The sequence below is a fragment of the Amphiura filiformis genome, chromosome 7 (genome assembly GCF_039555335.1).
Source record: "Amphiura filiformis chromosome 7, Afil_fr2py, whole genome shotgun sequence".
Taxonomy (NCBI): Eukaryota; Metazoa; Echinodermata; class Ophiuroidea; order Amphilepidida; family Amphiuridae; genus Amphiura; species Amphiura filiformis.
In genome coordinates, this window is record NC_092634.1 from 46,558,497 (window position 1) to 46,585,078 (window position 26,582).

At 35.6% G+C, this 26,582-nt stretch overlaps 1 long non-coding RNA gene across 1 annotated transcript; it reads right to left on the bottom strand.

Annotated features, from left to right (window-relative positions):
• Window positions 1–20,748: 20,748 nt before the first annotated feature.
• On the bottom strand, window positions 20,749–23,590 carry LOC140156388 (uncharacterized). Its single transcript, XR_011859546.1, has 3 exons — window positions 23,479–23,590; window positions 22,202–22,297; window positions 20,749–20,855 (listed from the first exon to the last, which is right to left on the bottom strand). It is a non-coding gene; the product is annotated as an uncharacterized lncRNA (long non-coding RNA).
• Between the last annotated feature and the right edge of the window lie 2,992 nt (window positions 23,591–26,582).

Genomic DNA, 26,582 nt, shown 5'->3' on the forward strand with positions numbered 1-26,582 from the left:
CGTTTCCGGAAGAGAAAAAAATCATTCTGTTAGAACTCACCGTGCCTTTTGAAATGAACATTGATAAGTCTCACAAGCTTAAGGTTGACAGATATGCTTCCCTGGTCATTACTGACACTGGCTACAATTGCAGTTACATTCCATTCGAGGTTGGTTCAAGAGGTCTAATTACAAAATCGAACAAGACTCGTCTTATCCGCCTCCTGCATGTAGCCAAGTCGCACATCAAATACAAAGATCTGAGGAATGACATCTCCAAAATGGCTCTCACGTCTTCTTTTTCCATCTTTCAGGCAAGACATGAAAAAGAGTGGAATGTCAATATCCTCAGATAGCCTACCAGGGTGGCGCATCTGTCGCCTGATGATCAATGTCATTAATTTGCTGGTTAACCTTTTTTAAAAAGAAATGTTTTTTTTTATAATATTTTTTTTGTATCTTTTTTAGGTGTTTTAAAGATTGTGTATGTGTAATATGTATTTCGTTCACGCCATGCCTGGTGGTCAGTAAAGGCCCCAGCTGTCTTGGATGTTTGTTGGTTTCTTTATTCTTTTTAATTTGTATGTTTAAATTGCTTGAAAAAAAACCCCGAACAAAAGTGCTACAATTATATATTAAACAAGAAAACAAATAAACACAAATTTTGACCGGCACACAAACCAACTTGAAAAACAAACAAACAGGGAATATGCTGCCGCGGGATTCGAACCACTCTGTTTTGTAGCCAAGGGGAGCGGGTTCCGATGGGACCTATCCTAATTAACGCATCGCAGAATTTAAGGTTTTTGGTTTAAATCTAAGCAATGGGTCCCATGTATATCATCCCCTTAGCTACTTAAAAGTGCAAATATTCTGTGAACTTACAACACAAGGTTTCATGGAACTTTTTACTGTATCAATTTTCACAAACTATTTATCATTTATTTATTTATACATTGATTTTCACGGTTTCTTGGCTCTGATCAGTGCCGTCCATCATAGGGCTAGAAAGCTCAGATGTTAAAGCACTGATCTCTCAAAGCAGATGTCACCGGTTCGAATCCCGTTTCAATCAAATTCTCTTTGTTATTATTATTATAAAACATTTATATAGCGCTCCACAAAGCACAGAGCGCCTAATATATTTTTATTATTCATGTTATTAATTGATTTATCACACTTAAAGATGTTATAGATAACTTTTATAATACATAAAAATACTTGTATATACAATATATTGCCGGTCAAACATATCAAAATCCAATCAACAAGTTGCAAAACACCTGTAAGACCACCCCACCAGCAAGACCAATAAAAGGCGAAATATGGGATGAATGAATTACTGAGACAGGCTAGATTATTCTCATAATTCTGCAAGTTTCGTGCAAACACAAGATGGATCAAATGTGAGAACAAACTTAGGACTTAAAAAAAACAATTGTTCAGACCAGTTATGAATGCTTCTAAATACTTCGGTCTGAACCCGATCTTAGTTTTCAGTCTGAGTTTCTAACATTAAAGGATCAGAGGAAAATCTTGTGGTGGGACGGTCCTGGATATACTAGCATCGACTATATATTCAACCAAATTCACATCGACATTTGTTATTCGTCATATTACCATACTTGACCAGACTAATTTTCGGGTGAAAAAAATAAATAAAGATTTTAAATTAGTAATTTAGATTTGCAACAAGTTTGTCTTCGGATTTTGTATAAAAAATAATGATTTCGATTTGAATGTGCTAATGGCAAGAGTTCAGCAGCACACAAGGCCTGTATCTAGCACGACACCACACCAGCGATACAAAACTCAACAACACCACAGGCGTAATGCAAAAAAAAACCACCGACCTGAATATTTTATTTATTTTGATGGAGGAAATGAAAAAAGCTCATTTGAATTTGATATACTCTGGATAATAAATGCTCCTACAAGAGTAGTTTGATTCAGTAGTCTTCTTCCCACAAAGAAAATTAATTAAAAAATACCGACTTACCAACCATATACTTTATGTTACACCAAACAAATAATTTTTAAGCCTAATAATAGGCTTAATGTACGATGCCAAAAATCATGAAAATACTACATTTACAATGCTCTACTGAAACGACACCCACCTGACATATTTAAAGTTACGTTACATAGGAAGTGCATTAGATGGGCATCCAAATAGCAAGGCTATTCGTCCGTATGAGTTGACCTATGATGTCACATGCTTACATTCAGGGTCCCCTCTCAGGCCCGTTGCAAGGGGTGCGGGGCTAAAAAGTGAATATTGTGTGAATTTGACCTTTAATGTTGATTTTCAACGTTTTTACAGAAAAAGCGTATCCCTCTGGCTCTGATCTGTGCCCTTTGTTGTTACAGGTAAAATAATAGTAGCTGATCATAGGAGTGCGGAACCTAAATTAACAGCGCCACCTACGTCAGCTACCAACAGGAAGCAACAGACGTCTAAGGTCAAGCTGGTCATTCAATTTGAGAAAGTGCTGTGATACAGCACGAAACGTCATTGAGGTATGTCAACATCACTCATTTTATACTGGATTTCTTTTAGAACAATGTAAATAATTCGTGTATGTAGAGTGTGGACTATAGGGTCGGGCTAGTTTTGTCATGCAGTTTTTTTTATTATCTCAGAGAAACAGAGGGCGCACCAAATATAAACGCATGTCAACTCATTTATAATTTATAAGGACTCCATTAGGCATCTCAGACGATACTATAAAATATTCTTTTACTTCAAAAAACCGCAGTGCTTTATTGTGCGCTACGCACAAAGCACAAGCATAAACTCACAAACCTCAGCATACATCTTTTAATACACATTATGATTATTATACATTGTCTTTACAGTGATGCAAAGTATATAAAACAGAAATGTCTTTCTAGACCTTGTCACTAAATGTGACAAACACTTCACCCTACACCCACATACCGTAGAATTCCATCAGCATGCTTCGCATCAGGTGCATGTGCCTTAAAATCGAAGCCGAAAGACAGATGAAAACACCAAAATCACTGGTCATATATTCGTCATCCTTATCTTTCACCAGTTTTAACCAGTCAATAGCACAATATGGCTTGGTCCTATTAAAACAGGTGAAAGATTAGGATGACGATCACATATGACCAGTGATTTTGCTTATTTTTAAGGCACTGTCCATGTCGAAATGTGTGTTTTTGACGAAGATACGAAAGGCAGACACCCTCCACAGTGTACTTCGATTATATTTATAAATGCGCTTTTATAAATACGCACGTGACCACCTCCGGGCTGCCATAACAGCTTGTAGAGAGTAAGTCTCGCATTGGCCTTCTACATAATGGGTGGTCTTCCTATACATTTGAATGCAAAGGCGGAACAACACGAGATTATTTTGCAGCAAAATTTTCTATTTTGTTCAACTTTGTGATTATATTGTAAACGTTTCCTTCGTTGAATATTTCCATGTGTAATAATTTTGCAATTCAATTAATACTTAAATTTGATGAGTATTTATCTACAAAGTTTCTATGCTTTTCTGTAAAGTGGTCAATGCCTGAAGATTTGGTCACGCTTGCTAGTCTTGGTATGTCGTGCCCATGAGTCACGTGCGTATTTATAAAAGCGTACACTGTACACTGACAAATACATAATTTGGAGTTTGAGTAACTATATTACTAATAAAGGCGGTTGTACAAACATGTATTATTGTAAGCAATGTATTTTCATGTTTTTGTGCAGGGTGTCTACCTTTGGTCTCTTTCGTCAAAAAACAAAAAACAAAACAAAACACCCCCTCCACACACACCCCCACACATCCCACACACCACACATAGGCAAAGTCTATATATGCTTGTACATAGAATTCTCGGTATACCCGGGCATACAACTCTGATTCGACTCTCAAAGCAGCGGTTTTTTCACCATAACTTTAGATGAGAGGACCTTTCACTAGAAGGAAAATGTCCTTCGCACCACGTGTTTTCAAATATCGATATAAGCTGCAGAATAATCTCTTTTACATAAAGATTATATAGGGTCCAACACTTATAAGTTCCCCCTAAATACTCTTTAAAATAAATAAATAAAAAAGTGCTAAAAGGTATGGGTAGCCTTATTGGTTAAATACCACTAATAGGCCTGGGCGATACATTGAAATACGACGAGTAACTATTTGTTTGCATGGCATCTGAAAAGACTGCATTAAAATCGCTGAAATTGATCAAGTTATATAGCCAAAAAAGTACTTTTTAGGGTTTGATGCTTTAAAATGGTACATTTTCTCTCATTATATGACATTTTTGTTGTAATAGTACCAAAATTCATACGCACGGCTTCGGTTTTTAGTAAATATTCGCCCTACAATATTGTAACTTTCAGCTTCGAGGGCGAACTGTCATCTTAAGGTGTTTACGGTTCAGTGCGTTAAAACAAGAAAAGCCTCAGGTCAACCTATGTTGAATTTTGATCATTGGCATCTAAATCATATAGTTTCACCTGATATTAGTGGCATTTAACTGTGAGAGTTCTGAATATGAGAAAATTCCACCCGAAATTAGCCATTTTTCCATTGAAACCCGTGTAATACATAATTAGTGGTATTTAACCTATTGGTTTTACACATATGGACCAAATTATAGCGTCACACGTCATTGCGTTCAGTCACAATGGTTCATTATGTAAAAAAATGAGACCGTTTTAAACAGTGTTAAAAGTTGCATCTGAGTCCATAGGAGTCAGCTCTCAAACAATACAGTAGGCTAGGTCTATTTGTGTCTTAAAGAAAACCTGACTGCTATGGTCTCAGTTGCAATGTTTAAAACGGCCTCTTCTCTTACAAAAACAAACAAAAACAAAACAAAACAAAATAAAATCAACCAAAAAACAAACAAAAACTAGAGCGGTTCTCGGCTTTCGCGGTTCTCGGCATTCGCGGTTCTCGGTAGTGTGGGTTGGTCCGTATGTAACGTTTCTGTTCAGAACCTTGTGTGACCCTTCCCCCCCCCAGAAAAAAATCATCCGCCACCACTGGTTATAACAAGGGCCTTGTAAATGCAACTGGTGAGACAGAGCCTCGAATGACGTTTGTGTTTTCAGTCTGATTTCAGTTCCCTAACAGGTACAAAGTTTACGCATTATCATAAGGCCTACCAAGTATTGTATGTCCTATAATCTCTTATGTATGACATGGATCTTTACCATGATTGTGCAAGCCAAAAAATATCATTTCAATACCCCAAACATGCGTTAAAAAAGACCATGTTTTTACACATGCAACCTCAAGTTTAGACATATAATTTAATTTTCCTAAACCCTCATGCACGGGAAAAATCATGCCGCCACCATTGGTTATGACAAGGGCCTTTTAGGGTGCACACCAGTAAATAACCCCACTGACTTTCTGTACAGACAGGGGCCGGGAAAACAACTCAGTTCTTCAAAACATCCCCTCTCTGCAAGCAGAAGGTCAGATGACGACATCCATTGTAAAAATTAATATATGGATTTCAGGATTTTTTTTCCAGAAATATTGTAAAAAGTTCAACCTATAACCCATACAGCTAACGCCACCTCACAAACAGCTTGGTGTTTCTGAAATGTAACACATTTTGAAAGTCGTCATAAAAAGTCGGATCTTGCTAAATTTACACAGACAATCTAATTTACAGGCCTAAATGATGATTAAATATGAATCAGGGCCTAATAGTTGCCTTTTAAGCCTTTTCTAATGTATTACATTAAGTCATATTGCACATTTCCTCGTTTCAAATACTGTTTTTTTTTCCTTCCAGGGTGTAGCTAGACTTCTCCGTACTCCACTTGCCAATTGTGCTTTTGCATTTAAGCTTAAAAATTATTATTTGTGCACAATTGATAGATTTTCACATCTAATCTTTTCAGTCACCGTACGCCCTCTGTTTGTTAGCTTCCCAAGTGGACTACTGACTTTGGATTGGGGATAACTTTTTAACACGGGATTCTATGAAGAGTTAGGCCAATTTCTGGCCTAACTAAAATTGGTCATGATGTAATGCATCTTTAAATGAATCTGGCTTGTGATTGGTCCCCAGATATCGTTATTGATTGAACAAATTCATCAGGATCGGTAGAGTAAACTAGTAAACCAGAGTTCGTAGTATCTGATCCAAGAAAATGCACTTACTGTGTACGTTTCAACAACCACTGTTGTCTTTGTCAACACTTGATGAGGAGTGACTGCAATCTACTGACAACCAACGCTAGAGGGATATGTAAAATCAGGCGGTTTTTGGCGATTTTAGCCATTAAGCCCCCCCACCGCATAAATCTGAAAGCCCCTGAGCCCCCTCCTGGAGACGCTATTGCAAAATCAATGGAGAGAAACTATACTACCTTGTTTCTTAATAAAATGTAACGGGGTACATCAGGCAACTATGAGAGCCAAAAAGGCCTCAAATTGAGCAAAGAAAGACATTAATTTTCACGTGCATTTCAACCAAGACGCTTCATTAGTGGTGTTCGCCCTTAATGTCATATTATCATGACCGTTTTATTTTGTTTTATGTTAAGGGCTGGGGTATGAACGTTTGGACAGTATTTATTGTGGGACATTAGAGCACATCAGACATATCGAATTGCATTCTGAATACTAAGAATGTCCTGATATCAAATAATTTTGATTTTTTGAAATTCGCAATGTAATACACATTTTATGAAAAATCATTAAAAATTGATATTTTTGATATATAACAGTCCTCGAAGTAAATTTTATAAATTTAATGATGCATTCTTTAAGTATATGTAGCTGGGAGGAAAGGCCGACGATCAATTGAAAATTTTGACCTTTCGTATTGAAGATATGGATTTCCCCCCCCCAAAAAAATAGGTCTTTTTGGGAAATAAAATCCATATCTTCAATATGAAAGGTCAAAATTTTCAATTGATCGTCGGCTTTTCCTCCCAGCTACATACACTTTAAGAATATGTCATTAGATTTATAAAATTTACTTCGAGGACTGTTATATATCAAAAATTTGAAAAATATCAAATTTTAATAATTTGTCATAAAATTTGCATTATATCGTGAATTTCAAAAAATGAAAATATTTCGGTAAGAAAATAATTATCATAGACCATGTAGACAGAACGGACAATAGTCATAGGCGCTCTCCTCCATTTTGAGAAATATACTTTTACACACACACTACATTTATAATTAAAATGATCAGCCTTAAAGTTTTACCTTTTAGTGGGTTAAGCCAAACCTAAGTGGATGAAATATAAATCAACACTTCTGGCACTGATTGGTTTCCGTAGTTGTTATATGGAATACGAGCTGTCTGTAGCTACAAAATTGTCTGCAAATCGGCTTTTGCCGGGCCTCTCTTTTCGGCGTTTTTCTCATTAAATTAGGGTCCCGTTCAAATAAAAAATAAACTGGTGTCTAGATGTAATCACAGTTAACACACCAGGAAAATTATAGAATATACAACAACCTAGTTACACCTGTAGACTGCGAACAAACATGCACCTGGCCAGACCTGGCCGTAAAACAAAGTGTTCTCCCTACGGATACCCTTAAGGGTCACACACACAAAAAAAAAACACTTTACTATCCATCGTAACTTTTAGACAGTGTAGCAAATAGCTGCTGTAGCTGTTGCATGTAAGGTTACTTCTCTAAAAGTTTCCTAAACAGCCACTTCAGTTTTTCAGATATGACCCCGGCAACCAGGTGACCCGTAAGACCAATATTACCACATTTTGGCACTAATCACAACACTGTGCACGCAGAAACTACATTATGAGTAGATCCAACATTTTCTTTTTACAAATGTCTTGCAAAATGACTGCTACTACATCGGATAATTGTGTTTGAATAGCATTTAAAACCAACAACTATTATACCGATCCTTTTTGGGCATTAACAGCTGAAATCTAGGAGATAACGCTAACGAAACTTTAGCCAGGAGCAAGAAGGAGGATATAATAGATAGCTGGCAGGAGCAGGTAATAAAGTACATTTTAAGACAAAAACAATGGACATGCCATCTATAATGCTAAAATTCTGAAAGCAATGGGTCCACTAGTTTCAGCATGATAACGTTGTGTTGTGAAAGCATATCAATGTTGTTCAACCCACAACTCAACACAGTATCAGTATCTTCATTCGATCATTCAATGCTTGGTTGAAATAACTGCATTGTGTTTGCTTTTTCATGAAGTTAAGGGAACTGGAATGAGTGTTTTGAGCGTTTCGATAGTATTTTTTGTGGGACATGAGAGCACATCAGACATATCGAATTGCATTCTGAATACGAAGAATGTTTGTCTGATATCAAATAATTTTCATTTTTTGAAATTCACGATATAATACACATTTTATGACAAATTATTAAAATTTGATATTTTTCACATTTTCGATATATAACAGTCATCGAAGTAAATTTTATAAATCTAATGATATATTCTTAAAGTCGATGTAGCTGGGAGGAAAAACCGACGATCAATTGAAAATTTTGACCTTTCATATTGAAGGTATGGATTTTTTTCTCAAAAAGACCTATTTTTTTTGGAAAAAAAAAAAAAATCCATATCTTCAATACAAAAGGTCAAAATTTTCAATTGATCGTCGGCTTTTCGTCCCACCGACATACACTTTAAGTATAAATCATAAGATTTATAAAGTTTACTTCGAGTACTGTTTAATATCAAAAATATCAATTTTTAATGATTTGCCATAAAATGTGTATTACATTGCGAATTTCAAAAAAATCAAAATTATTTGATATCATCAGGACATTCTTCGTATTCAGAATGCAATTCGATATGTCTGATGTGCTCTAATGTCCCACAATAAATACTGTCCAAACGTTCATACCCCATCCCTTAAGTTATGATCAAATTAAGGGATCCAAAATGAGCGTTTATTGCGTTTCGACAGTATTTTTTGTGGGACATGAGAGCACCTCAGACCTATCGAATTGCATTCTGAATACGAAGCATGTCTTTCTGATATCAAATAATTTTCATTTTTTTAAATCACAATATAATACAAATTTTATGACAAATTATAAAAATTGATATTTTTCAAATTTTGATATATAACAGTCCTCGAAGTAAATTATATAAATCTAATGATATATTCTTAAAGTGTATGTAGCAGGGAGGAAAAGCCGACGGTCAATTGAAAATTTTGACCTTTCATATTGAAGGTATGGATTTTTTTCTCAAAAAGACCTATTTTTTTTGGTGTTTTGGGGACAAATCCATATCTTCAATACGAAAGGTCAAAATTTTCAATTGATCGTCGGCTTTTCATCCCACCTACATGCACTTTAAGTATAAATCATCTGATTTATAAAGTTTACTTCAAGTACTGTTAAATATCAAAAATATCAATTTTTAATGATTTGCCATAAATGTGTATTAAATTGCGAATTTCAAAAAATCAAAATTATTTGATATCAGAATGACATTCTTCATATTCAGAATGCAATTCGATATGTCTGATGTGCTCTAATGTCCCAAAATAAATACTGTCCAAACGTTCATACCCCAGCCCTTAACGAGCTCTAATTATTAATTTCATCATGTATTCATAGTTTTAACTTTTGTCTTAAAATGTAATTGACTCCCTAAATAAATGACTGGTTTATAATTTCAACATTATTATCTGATCCCGTACAAGTCGTTTTGTATAGGAATTGACACAATAAAATGTTGGTTATACTCAAAAATTATATTGTCACTGTGCTTACACAGGTGTGTATTAACGGGTTATACTTGCTTGCCGAGGTCAAATCTCAAAAACCTATTAACCTATGATTTTTATAATGCTTTTAGAGGAGTTAGCCAACAGCTACATTTACTGTAACTAAATTAAAAGTAACTATAGCCTGTCTCAAAAAAGTAAAAAGCACCCTCTTTGGCAATTAGAAAATACCGTTGTGACATGATGCTTACATCAACGTCATGGGCGTAGTCTTAGCTCTCAAATGATGTTTGTTCTGATCGATATGCTTCTTTTAATCTCGAGATTTAGTTTAGTTATTTAGTTAACAATGCAAGGGTAAAATCACAATTGTGCCACTTTTACTAGGTCTTTCCTAGTAAAAGTTGTACAGTACATGTAAATCAATGCTAGCATCAAGTTTATCAAAAGTTCCTTCGTGAAATCAAAAGAATGCATCAATTACACAACAGTACAAAATTGTTTTTATTTACTGTTTTATCATGATACAGGTATAATGTAATAATTTTCTAATTGCCAAAGAGGGCGCTTTTCACTTGCACACTTTTTTTTTAGACAGGCTGTATACTTGCCTATGTCCCAAAGTTATGATGGCTAGTGTAAAGTGCAGCGATATTTTGAGACACACTGTGGTGTTCAATAGTTTATCATGTTTACAATGTTACCATGGTTATTACTAGTATCGTCCTGACCGATATAGTCTCCGGTGGCATAGTATGCTAGCGAAGTTGTTGCAGTTCCGTCTGGCAGAATAGCCGGTACCTAAAACACCATAATACACATGCAAACTATCTGTTACTCGAGTTAAGCAAGTAAATATCTTGTAGCGTTCCACCATTAAGGTAAGGCTTGCCAGGTGGAATCAGGAAATAGTGGCAAAAGTGGCATTTTAAGGTTTTCATATATCTTAAAAATTTACACATTTAGTTTTCGAATGCTTTTTATCCATTGAAATCCGATTTATTGTTAAGAAATGGCGCCCAAGTAAGTGAAATTCATGCACGCGAAATTTGACGAAAAAGTCAGTTTTCCTATACTTTAACATGCGTTGAATTTCATATGTATTTTATTATCTTTGGGTGGCAATTTTAAACATTTTTGTAGAATTAAGTTATTTAAAGGTACATTTTGTCAAAATTTTTAACTAGTTTGCAGGTATTAACAACTCTTACACGTTATTTGACACTTTCATATCTGATATTTGAATAGTTTTACCAAATTGTTAAAATTCAGTGTTTCTAGACTTTAAATGCAAATTACGCAAAATGTTTTGTTGACCCTTGCGCGCAGTTTTTGAAATACTTCTAGTCATCAGATCTTGATAAAATCTGGCACAGTTATTCACAATAATTCATTCCAACAAACAATGAAGAGATTTTTTTGAAAAATTGTTCAGGTCGTTAAAATATGGATAATTTTCTTCAAATTTTGGCGGGAAAATATCAAATTTCAAAATTAATGAGCTCGTTAAGGTAATTAGCAACACTTTTCTTGCAAAATCTCTTCATTTTTTGTTAGACTGATTTGGTCTGAATAACTGTGCCAAAGTTCATGGAAATAGGACTTCAGGAAGTTACTAAAAAACTGCGCGCAAGGGTAATATTTGAAAAATCCAATATGGCCGCCGTTTCCATGGCAACCGTCACGCATGGCTGATTTTAAACATTATTTTCCAATTCTATTATCTTGTCCCACATTGTGACCAAATATGAACATTTTCTGACCAGTATTTACAAAAATCACTTTCACCTGGCAAGCCTTAAACGTTTGAAATATACATGTACCAGACTCTAAGATATTAAGTTAAAAGAAAGAATTCACACTTTTTTGGAGAGACTATTTGCGTGCTCCCATCGTTACTTGGTCTCTTTGCTTACAATTTCTTGATGTAATATTCCTCATCCTCTTTAACCAGGAATTTTCATGACGTAGAGTCAAAAGTCCTTCCATTTGGACGATTGTTCATAGTGTCTTACTTAGAATAATGATTGCGTGTGCTGTATCACACCCAAACCAATCATACAGGTTGATTTATCTTTCAATCTTAAATATAAAGCAGTCCCGACTAATACCCCACACCTTATAGCATTGTGCACGAGAGATGTTATAGATATAGCCATTTAATTAAAAACTGTAGTGTAATAAATGGTACAAGACAGAAAAGGCAAACAGACAGAAATTTAGAGTTATGAATTAGAGAGTTGACAGGAATTTTAAAGGCCCTTTCAGTGATTTCACAGGAACATTAAAAAAAAATGGAAATTTGTCAGAGTTGCTTAGAAATAAAGAATAAGTCTACAGAATTTCATTAAACCACTTTTCCCTGAATACATCGACAAATTAGTCAAAAACAGAAGTTTTAGAAAGGTTTTCTACTTCAACTCAGATCGACTCGAGAAAATCGAGATTTTCGTACAGTGCGCCACCAATCGACTGGAAAAACTTCCTAGTCCAGTGTTTCTAACACGGGGAAGTAGAGTCTAAATTGATTTAAAACAGAGTAACAGACGCTTAATTTTTGTAGTAGAAAACAAAATAAGCAATTAAACGTCACCGAGGCAAACTAACGGTCAATTCAAATATGAAAAACAGTTAAAATTGTGTATTTTGTTTAAAATAGTAGCTACTGATATAATAAGTAGTAGAAACAATACGCAACGCGTGTTGGTATGGTGGAGAGTGAGCTTCTTTCGATCTCGAGTCGGACTTTTTGTACTGTCAGTATCAAAAGTCCAGATTCATGTAAATGCTTTATTTTGTTTAAAATACACGGCTTTCGACCGAACCACTAGCAGGCTATGTTAGCACATCTATGCCAATTACAAAGGTACCAAAATCTGAATTTTGATGATTTTTACGATCGTCCGGATGAGCAAATCACTGAATGGGCCTTTAAGAGTTAAATTGTTATGGACATCGATGGGTGTAAGCGCGAAAATGTTAAATGCCAGATCAAAGTCATCCGAGGTGAATTAAGTATAGATTGTCAGATTGTCGATCACAATTATGCGCCAAAATTGTTAAAGGTCATCTGAGGTTGACTAAGTATATATTGTTGGATTGTCAGAATGTTCAAAGTCGTGTCATAAAACGTAATCACAATTAAGCATTAAAACCATTAAGGTCGTATCAATGTTAGCAGTTACTGATAATATTTGGATTGTCATGGCTGGTTATGATCACCGGCAACAAACATTCTTAAGGTCATCTGAATTTACAGAGTGTATCAAAATGATTGGTACCCATTAGTTTTGATGTTTATTGAATTAGCCTGCCTCTTACAAATACAAGATTGAATACTCTAGAAAAGTCAGGAATGTATAGTTTATGACTTGTTTTATAATTATTCTACAAATTATTTGGATCTTATGTTGAATTTTGGCGTGTCAGGCTCATCCATTATCAATGAAAACCGATGGGTACCAATCATTTTGATACAGCTTGTAGATTGTTGGATTGATGCGAAATTCGGTGGATGTGATTTCCATTGATCCCTTTGTTTGTACAAGTATAAATTATATTTTTACATTTTTTACATTTTCCAATTTAGCTTTCAACATAAAAATTCTTGAGAATTTCTTATAATATGTCATTGGTGGTAACAACATTTCCCACCCGGTGAGTTGTGCATGTGCTACACACAAAAAATTACTAGCATTCCAAGTACTTGTCAATGTAAAATTATGAAACATCAATTTCATCCATGGCGTTGTCTTTTTAAAGACATTTCTTGTTTATGACTTTGGTGGACTGTCATATCCATCGTACTTTCATCTGATTTCTTGAATTCAAAGAACTTTTTCTAAACGCAATGGGTTGCCATATTTTGATGCTCTTATGTAAAAGCAATGAAAAATACTTTGAACAAGGAGCCTATTGACACAAAGGTGTTTTAAAGGGGGAAATAAATAAATAAATGTTACTCCGCTGAATAGATAAAAATTCAGGAGGATGCTCAGCCCAGCCTAATACCACACCCTGATTAATGTGACAAATTTTGCCTTGAATCCGTCCTGTTGCATGTTGATTCTTTGACATATCTTGCGTTAGTATCACACTCCTTGCAGAACTTTATTCCTTAAGGAAAATTTTCATTGAAACAAAACCAAATAATTTACTCACTATTGACGGTTTCGCCTATCATGGTCGATAGGCATTATCAGAATGATGATCCTTACTACCGGTTGGACGTATCCCGACTGTAGAGGGTGTAGTTACAGCCAGTAGAGGATCATACACGTGACTCAGGTAGTGGGCCCCTCGTCTCTGTTCATGACGTTTGTTCCTTTTCTCCTGATCCATGTTGATTCTTTGACATATCTTGCGTTAGTATCACACTCCTTGCAGAGAACTTTAGCTTTGTCCCAACTGATGACATGGTTTTGTTTTTTCAATGAAAATTGTCCTTAATGTATATCTACAAACCTGGTGGATCTATTCAGTGTTTTGTCATTCCCTTACCTGGATGAAAGGAAAGTTTGGTGCTGGTAACAGGCTGGATCTCATTAATGGAGAATCATAAGTAGACAAAGCTGGAAACCCTAGGTCTCTTTGAGGCCGACTCAAGGGAATCGGGAGCACGGGGGTCGTGATCGTCTCTGGAGATTTCCTGGGTTGTCTGTGATGGCTCAAATAACACACGCCAACGATACACAGTATAATCACAAAGAACATAATGACTCCAAAGATAACGGCAAGAGTAGCTGCCAGGTTTAATCCCATTGATGGTGCTGTGTGAAGTGCTTAATATGTATTTTTAGAAAACAATGAGGATATTGATTAGTTGATGATTATACATTCAAGTAAATAATTATTGAAAATAACTGTCTTTTGCATTGCGTAATGTTCAAGAATTCGTCGAGCGCGCGTCGCAAACTAAAAAATCGCTATGTCGTCCTTTGTATTCATAATAATTCAAATAGATGCGGACGTTGACGGTTTGCTGTTCGTCAGTGCGATATGGAAGCTAAAAATGCACAAAATATTTTTCTCCTTTAAAATGGGTATAGCTTGATAGCCAAATTACTCGGCAAGGTTGTAGCTCCGCAATTAACAGTAAACACACTCGCCGTAAAACGCGGTACAGATAATCACATGCATTGTGCGCCTTACACTGCGTCATGCGCACGCCTTTATGCGCTATATAGACGCAATATGTACGTTCGAGCTGTGCCAATAATTACCTAGTTTGAGTAAGATTTATTTAATCTTTCCCTAGAGAAGTCCTTTTCAGAGGGCTGAAATTACCCAGTTTTATAGCACCCTATGTACTAACCTGCAGTCGGTTCTGGAATTTGGACTTCGCAAAGAACCCCTTCGAATCCATCTGGGCATCTGATTACATAAAAAATAAAATCTTCTTCTCAATCATAATTATTATCGTCGTCGTTATCATCATCATTCTTCATCATCGTCATTATCATCGTTATCATCTTCATTATTACCATAATCTTCATTAGTGTCGTCGTCACCATTTATTCATCATCGTCATAATCATCATTTATTATCATCATCATCATAGCCGTCGATATCATCATTATCAATCTAAATTTATCAAACTCGTTATTCGAATATAAAAATAACCGTATAGGCTAATTCCTATATATTATCTTACCAAAAATGTAGTGTCGAATTTCCTATTTGTATAATGCTTGTTGGTATGAATTTAATGACAACATAATCGTTTACGATAAAGCAAAAAGCATTTTGTTCTTTTGGCAACAACAATTAAGCCTGTGGTAAAGTTACTTACACGCACTTAGAATCCAAGTCGTTTTCAAATATACATGTTCCGCCATTTTGACAAACAGTAAACGAACACAGGTCTGTCTCAAAAGGAACAAAAATAAAGTCAATGCTAAAATCGAAACAACATGAAACTAATAATTAGCAAATTCATCATTTATTTTGATCTTCAAACGGTTAGCTCCGATTATATTCATAGGAACGTTTGTATCATGTTTATAAATACGTTGCCATACCAACACCCCAATCCCCAAGTGTGACCAAATTCTCACGCGATTGACCACTATAGATGAGGTGACATGTGTTTACATTTGATACGCCCTCTATTGGCCTGAGATCAAAACTGACAGGCAAAAAACACTATAGTTTACATGGAAGAAGTTGATTTTGTTTCATTAACTTTGGTTTCAAAGCAAATAATATTAAAAACATTATTAAACTTTTTTTTTGCACAAAACCAAAATATTTTACTCACTTGACGGTTTCGCCTATGATGGTCGATAGGCATCATCAGAATGATGTTGGATGATCCTTACTTCCGGTAGGACGAATCCCGACTGTAGAGGGTGTATTTACAGCCAGGAGAGGACGTCCTACCGGAAGTAAGGATCATCCAACATCATTCTGATGATGCCTATCGACCATGATAGGCGAAACCGTCAAGTGAGTAAAATATTTTGGTTTTGTGCAAAAGAAAATTATTTTACTGTATATCTACAAACCTGATGAATCTATTTAGTGATTATTAAACTTGTTTATAAATGCATCAAGCTATATTTATAATATCACACAAAACTTGAAAGGTTTTCAAAAGTTGAGTTTTGAAGAGATTTATGTGGTCTGCCATAGACACTCCTGTGTTATTTTGCCTGGGTAGAAACAACAGAGGGCGGTCTGAATGTAACCATGTGACATCATAGGTCACCTCATCTATAAATAAAAGGATAGGAACTTTATGACAAAATTATTACACATTGGGGGTTTCTGTCTTTTTTAATATGTTATAAAAACTAAAAACTAAAATGAATTAAAAAAAATAGCAACACTTATAATAAAGTAGAAAAAAAAACCTTTTTTTTGCACAATTTGGTCTAGCTTATCGCCTTTGCATTCAAATTTAAAGGGATACCACCTGCCGTGCCGAAGGTCACTTCCTGTCCTTCCTACCTGTACGTATTCATATATATTTAGTCGAAGCTAAAACAGATCTTAATAGCTACCAACATTTGCGGAGCTGAGTGAAAGAGACCCGATTTATCACATAATCAAGGTATTGTAATTTATTACGAGAAGAAACTAGATTTTAGGGTAGACGAGGTGTTGTTGGCCGTAGCAACCAAAATAGCGATTGTCATTATCTAAAGCAATATATTAATGAAAAATAACACTATGATGTTTTGCAAAAGTGCATTCTACAAATTCTATACTTTGAAAACTTGCTTAATTTATTGTTGCTAATAAGTTATTTGTACGTTTTACAAAAGTGTTGTTCTTTCCACCCTTTTACAACATAATTCAAGAACCACAAGACCTACAAAAGTATATCTGTGATATTTGGATTCTTCTACACGTTCGCTATGAATTGAGCAATGTAATTTTTTACAAAGCTTACTACCATTCGCAAGATGCTGTGAACTACCAAATCGCAACAATTTAAAATAGTTGCTAACCTTAAGCATATGTTTAACTTCATATGTATGGGCTCACTCAGTTATTTATCCAAAGCATTTAATTCTTACCCACTTTAAGTCCCGCTCCAAATAGCCTTACGTCAGAGTCCTTAATAAAGCCATAGCTTAAAACCACGTCCTGGTTGAAACGAGTATTCAACTCTTCCGCTGTAATAGTAGAACTTTCCGTCAAAGTTACTATGTAGTGAACGATGATACTACCAGGGAATAATTCAGTTATAGTCACGCCTACGAAATCGGTCAAAAGGCTTTGCAAGGCATTGGTAAGCTTCAAGCAAACAAAGAGAAACAGAAATTATGTTTATATATTACTTATACTATTATACATTAACTCAATGTGTCTCAAACGGACCTATATCGTTATGGAGTTATCCTACAAAAACCTTATTTTTAGGTAAAATATCATATTTTTGGTTTTACAGTGGCAAAAATTCAACTTACTCCGATTGTAGCAAAAATAGTGTCAAATTGCTCGTATTGACATCAGAATCAAGAAATGGTATAGAACTTGCCTTCTAAAATGTTTACTTTACTTTACTTGTTATGTATATTGGAAGTGAAAGATCAACAGTGGCCTATGACCACCCAATGACCTTTGACCTTGTTTGCCCTCTATCTTAGTAGGTGAACATAGTACAGAGGCCAAACTGTTCTTTTTCTGATTTGTGCCAGGTACACGAACAATATGCCACCATTTTGTTCAAAATTAGAGCAAGTTGAAATTTTTACCTCTGTACAATCAAAAAGGTGATATTTTACCTAAAAAGGTTGTTTTTGTATGATAACCCCATAACGATAGCTCGTAGATAGCACAGACTATACATAGTTTTAATCCTTGTGATCAGACGAGTAATTTGGTATGTCTCTCAACAGGATAGGAGAATTTACAATTTTTTACCCCTGTATGACCTTCCGCGACATCTAGCGGTCACCAGGGGTCAAATCAAAAATGGCTCTACATCTTAAAATCAACATTGGACCTTTTACTTCATGTGTGGAAATTCTCATGCTTCTACTAAAAAGTGCACAATGGCTTTCTGTTTGGGATCTTAGCAGCTGTACTATTATAATAACTGCCTTTAGGCAAACAACAACAACAACAAAACAAAACAAAACAAAACAAAAAACATAAAGCGGGGATGGTTGAGTTCTACTACTGAATTTTCAATATTTTGTATCAATCTAGTGTCTATGTTTAAATTACTATTCTGGCAGAAATGAAATAACGCTACTTACAGCATTATCCAACATCAACACCAATGTTAAATATGCCTGTGATGTTTTGTCATCCAGATTGGGTAGATATAAAGCTGGTTGTCCAGCAATTTCCAGGACTGTGATTTGTCCAGAAATTTCCCGTACAGCTGAAATAGATTTTAAACCAAAACCAATGTGTTTTATAAATTACTTGATAATTTCAGAAAAAATTATAAAAATATAAAAACGGATGACACGCAAATATCAGTTAAAGGGCGTTGGCTAGTTGCACCACTTTCTGTTGTGAAAACACAATTCTTTATGATTATGATTGAAAACTCAAAGAAAAGATCTCTCTCGCACAGTCCACATTCCCGTGCTCTTTGGTTCCTTTTGGGCGAGGTGCGGCGTAGCCGCACCCGCCCTATATTTGTCTGACTATTGACCTACTTTTTCACATGCAGTGTTGCAGAAAATATTTGAGGTGGTTATATACCCAAAAACCCACAGTGGTGATAGTTTACGGCGAGTTTTGTAATTATTACTTGATTTTGATGTTTAAGTAATACGATAAAGTCATCATAGGCAGTAATGTGTTTGTATTAAAAGAAATAACAAAAATAATTATTTAAGGAATATAAATACTATTTGGAAATTGCAGCAAGATTTGCAGATGTCTTTATTTGAACAGTACCAGTTCTTCAGTTTTGCTAGTTTTCCTAATCTTTGGGCTAAATTAATAGCATCGTAAAGGTCATAATTTTATACTGACAGCTTCGCTATGTATAGTTTGTATGTGCATTGTGTTCAGTGTGTACATAGGCTATTTACTTTTCAAATCTTGTGACAAATTATGCTTGCTGATGTATTATAATGTATTATAGACAAATTATTAGAATGCATGTGCAGCCTTATCTGTCCTGCTTGTAGCACCAGTAGAAATGGCCCAGGTTGAATAAAATAAATAAACCTTTGAATGAATAATTGAATATTTTATTCCCTGGATTATATTTGTTGGGACAAAATAATGATATAGTTTGACGCTTTGAAATACAGTTATGTTAATCATGATCAAACTTTTCCCCTCATAAGTTGTATCAAAACAATATATTGAGGAAATAGATATGACATATTTTGAAACTTTGATATGGAAAGATACCCGGGAAAGATAGCCCAGACCTGTTGTCTCACCAGAGACGATGAGCAGAAGTCTTCCTGTCTGATGATAAAAAAACTCTATGTATGATTACGAAAATGTTTTAAATAACTATTATCTACAAAAAGTACAACAATGTTTTATATAAAATGTTAATATAAAACGTTTTCTGTTATGATGTGAATGGTTAATATATAAAATCAGGAACAATCTGTTCCAACTGACCAGCAGGGAACCAAAGGATGAATCCAAACGGATACAACAGTGTCACACTCACACTAGCAATGGATAAGATTAAAAGCAGGGAAAATATGACACAACATGATCCAATGGGGGAATAACATAAACGAAACTCTTTTAACTTTGAGAAAGGTTTTTTTTTTTAACACAAGTCAACACATACATAAATGACAGCCAGTGAAAAAATTTCACTGACCATCCAGGATTTGAACCTGGGACCTTCGGATCACCGGACCGATGCTCTACCAACTGAGCTAATGAGTCAGATGGAGAAGAGCAGTGATGTTATTATCTATAGGCCTTCAGTTCAATACCCGCCCTCTATCATCTTCTCATCCAAGAAGCTTTAAGAAAGAGGTTTGGAAATCATTCCGAATTATATTCGAGACGGAGAAATAAAGTTTAACTATAGTTTAACTTTATTTCTCCGTCTCTTTTAACTTTGTTTATACGTTTTGTGTTATTCCCCATTGGAAATCGATGTTGTGTAATATTTCCCCTGTTTTTAATTGTGAAGGGTTACTCATTCTTTCATTTCTCTTGACAATTTTTTCATTTGCTCGCCCTATTCCTTTTAAAGGAATTTTTATTCTCGCTGAATCAGGATTTACGACTGTGTTAACACGCGTTATAGTAACGCATGTCGCAGGGGGCGTACCAGAGTCACCGATCCAGGAGCAACATTTCCAAATCATCCCGCTGACCTGCTACTGAAATGGGCTATTCCAGTTGAAATCCATACACCCCCTATGGAAGACCTGACCTTAAACTCACACACATTGGGTGTAGATTTCAAATGTAGTCACCCATTTAGGTAACCCCATTTAAAATTCACACTCCCTGTGGAAGATTAAAGTTACGGTCAATTTTATCCCGGTGTATACTTTTCGATAATGTTTGTTTTTGCTTGCTTGCTTGCTTGGTCAGAAGTGTACTCTGCACTTTAAACAAAGTAGGAAAATTAGGGATACAAATTACTTTTATGATTTGACTTACGAATACACTGATTTCCCAGACGATATAATCCAGGTACATTACAACGGCATTCGTGTCCTCCAAATGTGTTGACACAAGTAAGGTCCTCTGGACATACAGCAACATTAGTGAGTTCACATTCATCAACATCTGTGGAATGAACGCATATGTGTGTTAGATGTATTATATTCATACACTCCTATATCAAAGCAGCCAATCAGAAAAGCGGTTGGAAAAGTACGCCGAGTGCATTGATTGTGTATAATGTGTACTACGCGAAGTGCTTTTGCACGTGTTAGCGTCGCGTAGGATTTATTAGTTTTTTGGGCGAGTTGATTCATTTATATTTGGTTGTATTTTCCAACATTTTAGTGATGATTTTCTTATAAAAACATAAAAAATCACGTGTTATTTTTCTTCTCGTGTATGATGTTTACATTCTCCCTTTGGGGCTCGTGCATTAGACGCATCAACATCATTTTGTCTCTATATTTTCTCTCCCAACAAGTAATATGCGTTCATTAACCTACAACCAGGTGGTACTCGGCGATGGTGGTACACCATAGTACACTATAATTGAGAATCTGGATGTGTATTGTTGTGCTCGATTATGGTCATGAATGGCAGAAAATTGGGTTTCCCATTACGTTACCATTGCCTTAAAAAAATATCTTTTTCACTTGATAACTGAGGCAGTACGTGACTTAGATGGGTCAATGAGTTACAAAGGAGCACAACAATAATTCGTTCCGCATTTGGCATGTTTGGTGTGTAACCTTGTATAGTCCCTTTAAAAAAAATAGCGCCTGAGCGAAACATGTCAGCCTCTTGAGGGTACCGAATTTGATTGAATCGTGCTTTTTTTTATGATAACGATAATGTAGTACTTCAAAATTACATATCTGTTAAAAATGTTCCAAATCCATCTAGATTACTGACAGACTGTCGTAATATAAATATAAAGGCCGGAGCTGGCAAGGAAGCGCGAGTGTTGGCTAAAATTCGTGAAGACGTAGTTGAGGTGCCTGTATCTTAAAATCTAGATATGTATTGAAAAAAAATCGGGTTTTTTTCATTATAAAACTAACTAGTATAACTTTGTTGTGATTTCACGTGTATTTGAATGTGACGTTTATTTAGTGGCTTGTTGCCTTACATAATGTAACTACCAGGTTTAAAGTATGGTTTTTACTTTTGAGATCAACGTCAAACTATGGTCTTATCCTCGTAAAGAGGGCAGGGTCTTTGGCTTGAACAATGAGGTAAAGTATGGGATAAATTAAAAACTGATTTGCACATGACGTACGTATGTCATGAATATGCATTTTATTTCGTCATAGACAGCCTGTCAATAGATGGCGGTATTATTGTGCATCATTGATTCATAACGACTGATACTGTTAAACACCAGTATACGCCACGCAGGAAATACTGGTCCAGTTCACCAGTTTCTACTGGTTATTGGGGTGAATTAATCTGGAGACATAATTGCTCACCTGTTTGGCATAAAGCCCCGGCAAATTCGTCTGGGCATGAGCACTGATTGTTTCCCATGCATGCTCCTCCATTCTGACACTCCTGCGAACACTGAGCTGTTAAACAAGTACAGTTTGCGTTAAACATATGATTGAATTTATTTAGAATTCGTACTGAATAATGCTTGTGGCTAATAATATTTTGTATGATGTTCATTTACAATCAATCTTCTTTCGTCTTCTTTGTTTAGCTACTCGTCTCTTTCTGCTTATCCTTCACACCACTTGTGTATATTCTTTGTCTACCTCCTTTTCCTTGTGCCGACCATCGATCTCATCCATTTTTAGTTCTTCTTCGGATCTACAACCAGATTCTGGTAGTCTGAGACGGTGCAGTTGTCTCCGAGACTTCGCAGTTATATGAATCCTTTGCCAGCGTTTGTCCCGGCGTTTGTTTTAGCACGTGCACGTATTATAAAAACAGCAAAGTGTGTTCCTATAAAAACGGCGCAGTAGGACACGGGCGCCGACGGGGAGTCGCTCTCTGGCGCACGACCATAGTCGCGTAGGAATTATTTTCATGTGTCCAACACGATTGAATGTTTTTCAGTTGTCACCATGGTCTAGAGAATAGAGCACATAGTGCGATGGACCTGAGATTTGATTTTTCTTTAGTCATGTTAGTTAAATATTCATTTATTCATGACAAAATGGCGGATTTGTCACCGGGATTTGTCATCCTGGAGTCAGCTAGCGCATCGTCCGCTTCGGCTGAAATTATTTTACGATTAAATGCGGGTCAAATGTGCGATTATTATCGAAACGAAGGTTCATTTATATAAAAGATAATGGTGCCATTAAACATGGACTAAATTAAGGAATTTTCCATTGGTAACTGTGTATTTGAATTGGATTTTATCTTGAAACTTCGGTGAATCACAAAACAAGAGACATAATTATTAAGTGAAATATTTGCAACCTGTGAGAGGTTGCCTCTGTCCACATCTTTTTGTATTGCGCTGGTATGGTATAGGAGTTTCAAGGGCCTGTCTTCAAGTGACTTCAAGCATAATGCAAATAACATACACAGTTCTAGACGACGAAGGATTCAGTCTTTTTTCAATCACTTTTACGGAAGAGCCGCTTTGATATTTTTTTTACCATTCCTTTTTAATGTAGCCTATCACAAATTACGCAGAAAAAAACTTTGCTGTAACATGGTGGCACCCACCAGCCAAACCGTTACCATGCATAGTTAGTGTTACCATTACCAAGAACATTTTATTAACAGCAAGTACCATCATCATTGAGAATGGTTACTACGGCCGTCGATGGAATTTGCAGTTCTTCAGGCAGGCTGCCTACCAATTCCACTCCAAATTCCTCTGTAAGTTCGTTCACATCGTCATCAACTATAGTTATCTCAAATGTGGATTGTACTTGATCTGGACTGAAGACGAGATTTATTCTGCTGATGCCTGCCAAGTAATCTTCAGGTTCAATCGCACTGATGTCACGCGTCGAAATACCTGTCAAAGATTAAATCAGGGTTGAATGTACTACATTACACCAGACACGAAAAGAAAATCGAATGATAATTTTGGATTACTCTGACATTATACATTTCGCTATGGACTTTGCTTTCTCATTTTACATCCTGTTCATGAATATCGAGCCAGAACCTCAAACCTCAAAATCAAAAGTTGCAATTTTAACGATTCAATTGAGCCTGTTATATTGTGTGCTTTATTGATTGTCCCGTGGTGCTTGTGTGCAATATATACAACGATGCGTTCCCATTGAAAATCGTTGAAACTGCAACTTTTGATTTTTGGATTTGGAGGCGCATAGCTTGGTGAATTCTTGTTCAATTTTAAAGTTGTTGAACTGCAAGGATGACTATAACTGACCATGCTGACGAGTTTCTTTTTGCGCCTGGTGTAGTCAACATAGTATTATGTAGGTGCTCAAAACATTAAGTATCAGATTTGTTACTCAAGTCCAGATTGTTACTGATGTTTTAGACGTATCATCTCATCTTCATCAGTAATGCGGGGATGGGGGGGGGGTAATCAGCATTACCAATCGCAATGAAGAAATTTATGCTTCGAGTCACGTATACGAGGCCTATGTAATGAAAGTTGAACTTTAATTGGCCCCATATATGGAATATCTGGATGGAATTTCTTATTTATATCACATAAAGACTGTAGTACCGTGGTCTTTAAACCATGTGTAAATGATACCATATACTTGATTACATTACAGCATTAGAATAAAATCATTACACTAGGGACACTGTCAAATCATGTTTTTAAAACGTCTGAGAACAGCACATGATGCATATAGCTATTTTTGAACAGAAATAAGCCGATTACCCAGCAACAAAAACCACGTCATGAGCATAAATTCCCCTCCAAAGGACAGAGCTTACTCAAGACTTACCAACAGATGATGACTGTCCCAGAATACCATAGCGTCGTACAGCCAGTGTCACCGTGCCCTCACCTTCCTGTACTATATACGAACTTTCAACAAACGAATAGGCAACTATGACGGGAAATAAATAAAACAAATAAATAAAAATAAATAATAAATAATTAAATAAATATTTAAATAAATAAATAAATAAATAAATAAATAAATAAATAAATAAATAAATAAATAAATAAATAAATAAATAAATAAATAAATAAACACATTAATATAAAGTACACAATTAATATGAAATTATTTTTACCATCATCATCTTCGATTTGCACATATGTGCATGTATGTGGTGTAAGGCTTGGCTGTGAATTTAAAAAGAGGTCCACTCTAAACGTCTCGGCATTTTCCACTACGTCATCATTGTTTACTGGTATATTAAAGCTGTATGACCTTTCTTCAATTCCAAACACAATGACCTGTTCCACGGCTGTGTAGTCTAAGGGAGTGATTGCTTGTTGATCGCTTGTTACGGCGACTGAAAATATGAAATTTATAACATCAATTATACTCTCCCGACGAAAAGTCTTTCCGCAGTAACAATTGTTGGATTTTTAGAAAATAATACTAACTTGAAACCTATTTATTTACTTCAATATCATCTATAATATCTTTAATCAGTTTTAATCAACTATTCAACATCAAAACATTGCTGGAAAATAACGAAACAAACCTTCTTATGATCTCATGAAAAACCTATACAAAATCCCCATAGGAAAAGTGACGGCGCTGTGCATAATTAGCTAATTATGACGTCAGTCCTTGACGACCACCATAACAACAGATGACGCCCGGGTTATTTGAACTCTTTTTAAAAACACGTGATGCATAACAAATGATCAAGGTAATGTGATGTGCCCACAGTAATTTTATTTAATTATTTAATTTTGTTTACATGCTGAAAGTATTTCATGAGATGAGAGACTCCCTTTCACTGGCAATAGCCTGAGTTTGTGTGTTATGGCATGTTCTGGGGGAATTCCCTTCATTCATCAAATGATCAAAACAAACTGAATCAGAGTTATTAATATCATAGGGGATTTTCGATATTACTCAATATCCAGTGCATAGTTGCACCATCAGCATGATCAGGGGAATCCCTGATAACAGATTGTGAAATGGACATGATTTTGGAAAGTCCCCAGGAAGTAATGGTCTATTAATAGATTGTGTGTATAAAAGGTGAAGATTTGGAGTTTGGTTTCACAGAATGTCATGGGAGATAGTATACTCCACATGTGTGTGATGGTCTTCGTGCAAATTGGTGGAGTTTGCTGGGTTTGTGAAGGCCAGGCATCTGTCAAAAAACAGCGGAGCTGTGTTAAAGAAACCTGTTCCCTGGAAAAAGAGTGATTGGTGAAAGAAACACCATTATTGGATGCAGCGCAAGGAGATATATTGTAGAGAAAGCAACGCAAGAAGATAAGTAATAGGAGCAAGCAGCTTCATTTTCGTGTGAGGATTACATACGCAAGGATATTTATAAACGCAAGTGTACACTGGACTTCGCAGATTTTCGCAGGACAAGTGAATAAGGATATATTACATCAGTCGTCCAGAACATTAACATTGCAAGAACTCTAGGATCACGAACAAGAAGACCGCTGGTTAAGTCCTGATAGAATAAAACTGTAATTGTGTGATTTTATTGTATTGCAATATTGTTGTTATATGTACCAAGCATACTGTGTTTTTAATTAAAGACTTAGCTTAATCAAACAGTGTATTTGTGTTGTGCATTCGTGTGAGTTCGGGTAAAAGGTGATTTTGGCCTTGAGTCAAGCACGACTTGTAACAGTAATGAATTGTGATACTACAGAAATAAAGGTATCGTCCGATTACAACGGATTAGTAATTGTTATGCGATTATGTTATTTGCCACGATCCAAAAGATGCAAGATTATTGAATATTGAC